The sequence below is a fragment of the Lolium perenne genome, chromosome 6 (genome assembly GCF_019359855.2).
Source record: "Lolium perenne isolate Kyuss_39 chromosome 6, Kyuss_2.0, whole genome shotgun sequence".
Classification (NCBI taxonomy): Eukaryota; Viridiplantae; Streptophyta; class Magnoliopsida; order Poales; family Poaceae; genus Lolium; species Lolium perenne.
Window position 1 is genome coordinate 119,507,492 of NC_067249.2, and position 10,810 is coordinate 119,518,301.

A 10,810-nucleotide genomic window follows, 5' to 3' on the forward strand; every position below is an offset into this window, starting at 1 on the left:
GAACCAGTATGAAATTATCTTTCAGATGCCACTGGCCTTGTATTTTTAGGATTTTTGTGCGATTTTTAATAAATAAAACTTGATCACTGTTTCTGGTTAGTATTTTGGGTCTCAAAAATTGAAAAATAAATATTTTTGAATGATTCCAATTGTGTTAGTCTTATTTTGTTACTGTGCATCCAGGAAAAATACCAGTAGCCTCTGTTAGTGGTGTTTTGTCTCTGGTTATAGGTGTATGTGTGTCACATGAAATGATAGGATTAGGGTTTGATGTTTTTAATTAAACCTTGACACTTTTTGTTCATCAAAATGGCCAAACCATGTTTTGTTACTGCCGAACTACTCCCCTGCATATTTTCATCTTGATTTTATTATTCGTGGTTCTTGAGTTATATGTTGATTGTATGCCTCGTTTATCTTTGCGACGCTAGATACGAACGAGGGAGAAGTTGAAAGGGAGGACTTTGGAGAATGATTTGAGGAGGACCAGGGATAAGCCAACCAAGGCAAGCCATCTTTGAACTCTGTTGATGCCTAGTTGGATGTCATTTGTTGATGTCCCGAAGCATCTTGTTTCTATATGTGTTGATCTCTCTATTGTTGTTGTCTATGTATGGTTGTAAGTGGGGTAGTCCCTTGTGGGATTATTTCACCCTTGCCCACATGATGGAGGGATGCATGGTATCATGGCCGTGTTGTTTCCCCTTGGTCTACTTGAATGCTCAACTTGAGCATATCCTATTCTAAGATAGAGGTTTACATCACACCCACCACCTTGATGAGTCTCGAGGTATCAAAGTCATGAATCTTGGTGTAATTCTCAACTTGAGAGAAGTATGCCGTGTACCCTTGTGAATGTTGGTTGGATAGTGAACCTTCACCATCCAAGTTGTATAGTAGTACCCCAAATCTGAAAAGTTGATCCACCCTATGTTGTCTTTATACATGCTTACCTTAAGCAAGTATAATCCTCTTTGAGCCATTCACACATACCCCTCATGGCGTGATGACCCTCATCTCGGCCATGGTGTTGTGTTAGTTCCTTCTCATGAAACTATAGGTTGGGAACCCCTCAAGGTTTACCTTGTTGTAAATGTTTATGAAAACCTTGGGTGAGTTAACCCAAGTGTATGGTTTATGGAAGTAAAGGATCTTGATAAAGATGTTTGGGAAAGTGGTGTATGGAGGTTGGTTGAACAACCGAGGTGTTGTGGGAAAAAGAAATGGTTTCTAAAAAGGAGCACTGCGTATAAGTGTTCGCCTTCCGAACTTTTATTCGCGCAACCACATTATCCAAAGTGGGCACGGGCTTAGTCCGTAGTTCGTCGAAATTGGCATGAGCACCCTTCACAACTCTCTCGGGAGGGTCATGATGACCTCCGACGCCGGGTTGCGCTCTAGAGGAGGCAATACACTGTCTAAACCGATAGCCGGATGATTACTGAGGGTCTTCCGTCATGGCGCTGGAGATACGCTCAAAAGGAGGTATGCTGCCGGGGTGCCGGGAAGGGGTAAGCCCGCGGGGAAGGACTTGTGCCAGTGGAGACGGGCGAAAGACTATGACTGGTTATCCGTGACTCGCATACTTTCGTATGACGATCCGGGGATGATCCCGGTGGATTTATCAGTTCTTGTGGGGAAAGTGCGCAAACTCTGCAGAGTCAAATCTATTCGAATAGCCGCGTCCGCGGTCATGGACAAGTTGATATGGCCATACTTAACCTGGGCTTGCGTTTTGTTTTGACAAATGCTTTGCAAAGAAAGTGTGGTGTTGTGTGTACTGGAAAGGTACGGAAAATGGGCGTGTGTTGACCATATAGAGATGGTCGTGGAAAAATGGAGACTAAGTGGGGAACTCTTTCCTAAATGTTTCTTGAAGAGGAACTCTTCTTTAACAAAGATATAGAGATGTCATAGATATCTTTTGAAGTATCTTCTTCAATAAAGATATAGGTATGTCATAGGAATTCTCTAGCATTCCCATCAACTGAGATGGACTCATGCTACCGCATCTTCAATAAAGATATAGATATGTCATAGAACTCCCTAAGCGTCCCCATCAAATGAGATGGTGGCATGCTACCTTTCCTCCTAGAAGGTTAGCTAGTTGTCCTCAAAACACCATAGTGTCCGCATCACTTGAGATGCCGGCATGCTATATCCACAAGAGAAACTGACGCTCTTGTGCATGCTATATCCACGAGAGAAACTATGTCTCTTCCACATGCTATATCCACGAGAGAAACTATGTATCTTCCACATGTTATATCCACAAGAGAAACTGATTCTCTTTCCCAAGCTACTTCCACTTGAGAAAATAGCTCTTCCTTCTTGTCTTCTTAGAATAGCACTTGTCGTCTTGCACTCTTGCAAATTTCCTTTCTTGATGGTTTGCGAGTACAATTCCAAATGTACTCACGACTTTGTCCCTGGCTATTAACTTGGCCAGACTATTAAGAGGACTATGAAGACGATGGAGGATACCAGGACGACTATGCGACCTAGGACGATCTCCAAGTCAGACGCATGTAGGTCTAAGGCATGACTTGGGCCCGACGACGTTGACGTGTATCCGCTGCTATGTTTGTGAACTTGCCCGTTGTGGCGCTTATGTAAGACTGGGTCATGTGACCCCGCTATTGTAAGACTTTTTATTCGGTACTGTAATGGATGATGTAATTCTGGATATTCAGTTCGGTTATGTGCTCACGGTGCACTGATCATGGGATCGTGAGTTGAATGCATAACAGGGTATTTCGGACAGCTAGTCCGGGGTCCCCACATAGGTGCTTGATAAGTTACAATGTGATGCTTAGACCCAAAGTTGCTATGAGGAAGTACCGGGTGGGAGAATCGGTTGTGGGTATTTGCATAAGGAATCCTGCTCGTTGCGCTTCTTTTGGCAATTATTTTGCTACTATTTTTAGAGAGCTCTAAAGATTACTGCTCCAGTTCCCTGCATTTTGTGACAAGTTTTTTTGTCTGTCTGAAATGTGGCATGCTTTCAACCCAGTTAGTAATCAGTGGTTTTTTCAAGACGAGGTTCCGAACAATTTTATTTGAGTTTAAGCACATTTGCACTGGCATCTATGCACTGAATATTTACAAAATTGCTCTGAGGTTTAAAGTTGATGTGCTTAACTAGTTGCCCCGAGGTGCTGAATCATATGGGTCTTTTCAAATTTCTGTGGGGTGCTGAAACAATAGCACTCTGCGTACTGATTTGTTGCATCAGGCTGCATACATAAGAATATACTCCGATGGAGCAAGGGTGTTGAATCAGTCGATATCATGGGTGCTTAGCAAGTGAGGGGTGCTGAATCGCATGCCTTGTGTATGGTGCATATGATGACAGGGTGGGGTGCTGAATTAATTATGCTCAAGTTAATATTTTTGTACGTACATTTCTGGGTGCTCGACAAGTTACTTTGAGGTGCTGAATCATATGGATGCTTAACAAATTACTTCGAGGTACTGAATCGATGGCGTGCTTAATAAGTTGCTTTTGAGTTGCAGGGTCATATGCGTGCTTGTACGTACATTCTTGGATATTAGTCTTCTTCTATTTTTAGGGTGCTTGACAAATTAAAACATGGTGCTTGGTCATATGCCGGATGGAGACAGTGGGCATGCTGATCTGCAAATATTAAATAATAAGAAATCTGTATTTTAGCACAAGACTAGCCAGACATATTCTTTTGGAGTAAATAATGAGAAACCTTGATGCCACTATGTTCCTGTTCCAGGCTTGCTAATATCTTGGTCAAGCAATGCATGTCACTACATGCTCTGAATGGATATGGTGCGAATATCTCCAGTGGCATCTCCAGGTTGGTGATCTTGGGGTATATCTGCGGTTGGTGCTGAGTGATTGATCTTCTAGTACTGAATTGATATGGTGCTTAACAAGTTGCTCTCAGGTGCTGAATCGTATGTGGGTGCTTAGCAAGTTCCTCTAAGGTATTGAATCATGTATCACATTCAGTTCATTGCGTCTGAGGTACTAGAATCATACGGGTGCTCTACAAAAATCTATGGGGTGTTGAATCACTAGTAGTTTAATATGATCTAAAGGAATACTACAGTCTTGCTAATGGAAGGAGCTCCTTCTCCAATTTTGTTCCTCTATTTCCTAATTTTGTTCCGTCCACAACCTGCAGTCTTGGATGACCTATTTTGTGTGAACTCAACTGCTCTGAGGCGCTGAACCATTTCATCTAGGGTGCAATACGTGTTTTCTCATGAGGATGCTATGAGGTGCTGAACCATTTCATCTGGGGTGCTGAATGTATTCTTCCAAGGGTGCTTAACAATTTATGATTTGGTGCTGAGTAATTTGCCTTGCCAACTGTGCCTTTGTGCTCGATTCTTTCCCAAGCAATGGGTGCTTAACAAATTACTTCGAGGTGCTGAATCATAGGTCCTATCATTTTTTGTATCGTTAATCTTGAAGTACTGATTCAAAATCATGCATGGCTTTGCCCTGGATTTATTTCGTTTATCAACTGGGTGCTTAACAAATTTCTGTGACGTACTGAATCATTAGTGTTCAGTAAATACTAGATACATAGCATATGTTGGGCAATGGCCGGGCCAGGGCTGCAACCTGTGTCTAAACTTTGCATTGTTTTCTTCTTTGCTTATTCATTGTTCTTATCCGTGGCCCTTTCTATAAAGTACACACTATGGGCTCCTTCTAGGTAAATTATTTATCATCTATGGTATGAGGACCTACTTCTAATCGCGGTGCTTAATGATACCTGATACTGAATTTTGATTTGGAGCGTGATTGCGTCCTAGTTTTTTTTCTGATTTTTCTTGCTCCTTCTAGGTACTTAGCACATTGAACTTGGGTGCTGGATGTGGCCATGATTCTAGTTTCCTTCATTTTTTGGCAAGTTTCTTTCAACCTTTTCTATCAACCTGAAATGTGCCCTTGATTCAAAACTGGGAAAGTGGGTCCTTAATATGGTACCATGTGGTGCCGAATCTGTTGTTTTTCATGGGACTGTGACTGACCTATGTTGTTTTCAAATGTTGTACGCATTTCCGGCTGGCTTGACTGCAACCCTATGGTGAATCATGTAGGTGCTTAACAGGTTGCTCTGATGTGATGAATCATGAGGGTGCTTAATAGGTTGTTTAGAGGTGCTGAATCATGTCTACTTGGTGCCAGATGCATTTTTACAAGGGTGTGCTTGACAAGGTAGGACGTGGTACTGAATAATTTGAGAAGAGATCAGATATGATTGCCTTTTCTTTGTTTGCCTTGACAAGCAGATATTTCTTGTCTCCTCTTTGAATTGTGCTTAACAAGTTAAGTTTTGGTCATGAGTAACTTTCTTGATTTTAAGTACTTAACAATTTGAACCAGGGTGCCGAATGTATACTTCCGAGGGTGCTTAACAAGTTATGCTTTGGTGCTGAGTAATTTGCCCCGTCACCGTAGATGTCTATGTTCTGGCGAAGTCGGGAACCACCTGAGTGCTTAACGGGGTTTGGTGCGGTGCTGAATGGAACAAATAGCCTGGATGAGCATTGCAGTGGGTTCTTGAAGCCAAATAGCCTGGGAACTAGAAGGCTTGGTGAGGTGCGGAATTCTGTTGAATTCGTTTTTGCAGGGGGTGCTTAACAAGGGATGCCATGGTGCTGAAACTGTTTTCTGCTGATTGACAATATGTCTGTCTTTGTGCTCAGTTCTTTCCCAAGCAATGGGTGCTTAACAAATTACTTCGAGGTGCTGAATCATATGGGTTGCTGATTCATGGTTCCTGTCATTTTTTCCGTCCAATCTGTTGTATGTTCATGTTGCCTAGAAGATGTAGGGGTGCTTAACAAGTTGCTTTGAGATGCTGAGTCACATTTCGGTACTCAATAGTAATTCTCCCGGTGCTGAGTTTGATGTACTGCGTATGATCTACTTTGTTTGAACTAGGAAGTGGGCATCAGAGTGAATGATGATAAAAAAAAAGATAAAAGGAACAAGCCCATTTGTACCAATTCCCACAGTCCTGAAGTGATGTAGCTACCTAGGATATGTGTCAGATTTTTAAATCCATTTCGTGAGGACCGATCCCATCAAGGAGAATGATGCCCGGTTAGGTACATGCACACTAGGCAGCCCATGTGACTGTGGGCACCCCGGACTAGCTGTCCGAAATTCCCTGTTATGTATACAGTTCACGATCCCATGAGCAGTGCGTCGTGAACACATAACCGAACTGATATCAAATTACACCATCCATTACAAAGCGGAATAAGAAAATTACAACATGGTCACATGACCGATACTTACATAATAGCCTCGAAGGGCCTAACTAAACATCAGAGTAGCATCATCACTTCAGCAGCGCAGTACCCAAGTCATCTGCCATAACCCTACAGGCAACTGACTGGTAAGACGTTCCTAGCTCGCATAGACGTCGCCAACTCCTTCATTCGTCGTGTTCCTCCAAGTCTGGCCAAGTAAATAGCCAGGGACAAAGCCGTGAGTACATTTGGAATTGTACTCGCAAACCATCAAGAAAGGTACTTTGCAAGAGTGCAAGATAACAAGTGCTAATCTACGATGACAAGAGGGAAGAGCTAATTTCACTAGTGAAAATAGCAAGGGGAAGAGAATCAGTTTCTCTTGTGGATATAGCATGTGGAAGAGACATAGTTTCTCTCGTGGATAAAGCATGCACAAGAGCGTCAGTTTCTCTTGTGGATATAGCATGTGGAAGAGACATAGTTTCTCTCGTGGATAAAGCATGCACAAGAGCGTCAGTTTCTCTTGTGGATATAGCATGTGGAAGAGACATAGTTTCTCTCGTGGATAAAGCATGCACAAGAGCGTCAGTTTCTCTTGTGGATATAGCATGTGGAAGAGACATAGTTTCTCTCGTGGATAAAGCATGCACAAGAGCGTCAGTTTCTCTTGTGGATATAGCATGCCGGCATCTCAAGTGATGCGGACACTATGGTGTTTCAAGGACAACTAACTAACCTTCTAGGGGGAAAGGTAGCATGCCACCATCTCAATTGATGGGGACGCTTAGGAAGTTCTATGACCTATCTATATCTTTATTGAAGATGAGGTAGCATAAGTCCATCTCAATTGAAGGAAATGTTAGAGAATTCCTATGACATACCTATATCTTTATTGAAGAAGATACTTCAAAAGATATCTCTATATCTTTGTTAAAGAAGAGTTCCTCTTCAAGAAACATTTAGGAAAGAGTTCCCCACTTAGCCTCCATTTTTCCACGACCATCTCCATATGGTCAACACACGCCCTTTTTCCGTACCCTTCCGGTACACATAATCACAACACTTCCTTTGCAAATCATTTGTTCAAAAACAAAACTCAAGCCCCGGTAAAGGTAGACCTTTACAACCCGTCCATGACCGCGGACGCGGCTATTCGAATAGATTTAACTCTGCAGAGTTTGCACACTTTCCCCACAACTATCCGGATACCTATCGTGTGGGCATCCTCCCCGCATAACAACATATGCCACGACGGATACCCGGACATAACCTTTCGCCCATCTCCACTGGCACGAGTCCTTCCCTGCGGGCTTACCCCTTCCCGGCACCCCGGCAGCATACCTCCTTTTGAGCGTATCTCCGGCGCCACGACGGAAGACCCTCAGTAATCGTCCGGCTATAGAAAACTACAGTGTATTGCCTCCTTCAGAGCGCAACCCGGCGTCGGAGGTCGTCGTGACCCTCCCTAGAAAGTTGTGAAGGCTGCTCCTGCCAGCTTCAACAAACTACGGGCTAAGCCCTGTCCCGCACCAGGGTAGAGTGGTTGCGCGATAAAAGTTGGGCTGGTGTACACTTATACGCAGTGCTCCTTTTTAAAAACACATTTCACCCACACTTCCCTTGCTTGTCCACAACCAACCATATTTCCTCCGAACAACCTTGTTCCAAACATTTGCCTTTCCAAAACATACACTTGAGTAGAGTTAACTTACCCAAGGTTTTCACAAACATTTACAACAAGGTAAGCCTTGAGGGGTTCCCAACCTATAGTTTCATGAGTGGAACTACTATTGCACTACGGCCGAGATGAGAGTCATCACGCCATAGATGGTGTAAAAAAAAGGGGTAATGGAGTGGATCATACATGCTTTAAGGTAAGCATGTATTATGCCAACACAAGGAGGATTATACTTTCAGATTTGTGGTACTAAAAATACAAGTTAGATAGTGGAGTAACACTATCCAACATACTCTCCAATGGGTACACGGCATACTCCTCTCAAGTTGAGAATACACCAAGATCATGACATTGATACCTCTATACTACAAAAGTGGTGGGTGTGGTGTAAGTCATTATCTTCAGATGGAACATGCTCAAGTCGAGCATACAAGATAACCAAGAGGAATAGCACGGCCATGACACCATGCATCACATAATCACAAAGACAATAGTGGAGTATCACCACTAGGGAGTACCCCACTAGCAACCAATACATAGATGACAACAATAAGGAGAACAACACACATAGAATCGAGGTGCTTTGGATATCAACAAATGACATCCAACTAGACACCGAATCAGAGATCAAAAGATGGCTTGCCTTGGCTTATGTGTCCCTGTACTTCTCAACTCCATCAATATAAGAATTCCAACAACATATATAAATAAAATCCTCGTCCGATTCCACTCCGTCTTCTTCTCCGGAACTGTTCGCATCTATCGCCGGAAAATATAAAAGCAACACAATCAATCACATTGCATCAACAAGATAACATTCAACAATCAACTACTAACCATGCAGCCAAGGCATAACATACTAAGGACCTATAGATACCACAAAACAACTTTAAGAGTTTTAATTTAGAAAACCCCATTTATTTACCTAGTAAAGGTATGAGTGCGTCACAACTTAGCAATTGCCTCTCTCGGTTATCACCATGGTATAAACCAAATATCCCCTGGTAGATAACATCATAAAGATGACAAGTGCATTAGTTTGGCATCAAAAACATTCACATTATAATTTGAAACATTTTTGGAAAAGCGGGCAATCATTATCCCTATTTTATAAAGCTTACATAACACTACACAAGAATAGGAGCAAATGATATGCCCCACCATTTGAAGACTTAAGCAAAACAAAAGAGCTAAAGTTAAATTGCAGAGGTTTTGTTTTGCAAGCATAAAACAAAGGTTGCCCATCTCTACTAAAAAGAGTTGGTCAAGGGTTTTAAATAAACCGAAAAGTTTTGCTTCAACATTGCATGTCACATATACAGTACTAACAGCAACAAATATGTATGAACAGAGACTAATAATATTTTTCCTAGATAGCCAGTACTAATACAAGACTAACCCAATTGGAATCACCCAAAAAGGTTAATCCTACTATTTTAGGAATTTCTTTGAATCTGACTATACAGAAAACAAGATCTGTAATCCATAAATCATAGAAAAATCATACAAATATGAGGCCACTGGAATTTGAAAGATATTTAAACAGAGATTCACACACAATTGGATTTGGGTTCAAATTGTTTCTGAAACTCTCACAAATGGATTTACAAGTTTACTGCATGTCTGTACCATTTGCTTTCTCTCTGGATTTACACAGATAAATGTTTGAAACTTGTTTGAGATGATTAAGAAAACATTCAGCAGTCCTACAAAATTGGAATCACTCAATTAGGTTCAAAAATGGATTTTTGGTGATTTAAAAGCTAACAGTCATGTCTGCAGAATACACAGAACAAGTTTAATTCACCACAAATCATACGCAAATCACAAAAATATGAGGTCTGCTGCATCTGAAAGTTATTGAATAGGTGGTTCTTACCCAGCTGGTTTCATTCAAAAATTCTTCTCCAAGCTCCTGGTTTAATTCGACAAAGACAGATGTGACCAGATCTTGATCTGTGAACCATTTCAGTTTCAGGGGGTCATTTGAAGTGAAACCAACGCCAAAATGAAGGTACAGGAGAGGGCTTTCACCCACAGTTTAGTTTGCTCAAAAAGGTTTTGTAAAACGGGATAAATCTAACAAACAGTGATTCTGCATGTTTACAGAACTTTATTTACCAAGGCAAATCCGTAACAAATTTGAGGATGAGACCAACGCCAAGTTGTAGATCTTTTCAATACCTATCTATGGAACTTTGAATCACTCGATTTGGATCTGCACACGAGATTTGGCGAATTTTACAAATTCGCACCAGAATCTGAAACAGCAAGATTACAGAAATTACTGCAGGGATTTAGACGAACTTTGCTCAAGAACTTCAGATCTGAGGATTGCTCAACCTTCTCCATGCTTGGACAAATATGCACCTGCATCAAGATCCAATTTTGTGAGTGGAGAAAGGAGAAATAGAGCTGGATTCATCTATGGATAGGAGAGAAGAGAGTGAGAGGGAAGCTCTCATGGTGAGGGGAAGCTTGAGGGAGGAGTAGAGCTGCGGTTTGGTGTGCTCCCATGGCCATGGCCGGCCATGGAGCCTTGGGGGACCTTCAGCTCGTGCGGAAGGGGTAGGAGAGGGGTGTGAGAGAGTGGAGGAAGGAGTGGAGTGTTAAAAATGAAGCAAAGGAGGAGGGGGTGGCCGACCAAGCTCCTTTTATAGAGGGAGAGGGGTGGCTGCCTCCTTCTTTGATTGGCCAAGATGGGTGGCTGCTCACTTAATGATTTGGTTAGGTGGGAGGTAAGGCTTGTGGAGGAAGAAAGTGAGGAGAAACATGGCTGGCCGAAAATGTCATGGCCGGCTCCATTCTTGCCAAGCACAAGTGAGCAATGTGAGAGAGAGAGGCACAACATCAATGTGTATAGGACAAGACATGATGTTG

The 10,810-nt window shown here is 42.2% G+C and overlaps 1 long non-coding RNA gene across 1 annotated transcript; it reads right to left on the bottom strand.

Annotated features, from left to right (window-relative positions):
- Positions 1 to 8,447: 8,447 nt before the first annotated feature.
- On the bottom strand, positions 8,448 to 10,533 carry LOC127319548 (uncharacterized). The gene is made up of 5 exons (XR_007862552.1): positions 10,238 to 10,533; positions 10,052 to 10,148; positions 9,810 to 9,886; positions 8,856 to 8,931; positions 8,448 to 8,689 (listed from the first exon to the last, which is right to left on the bottom strand). It is a non-coding gene; the product is annotated as an uncharacterized lncRNA (long non-coding RNA).
- Between the last annotated feature and the right edge of the window lie 277 nt (positions 10,534 to 10,810).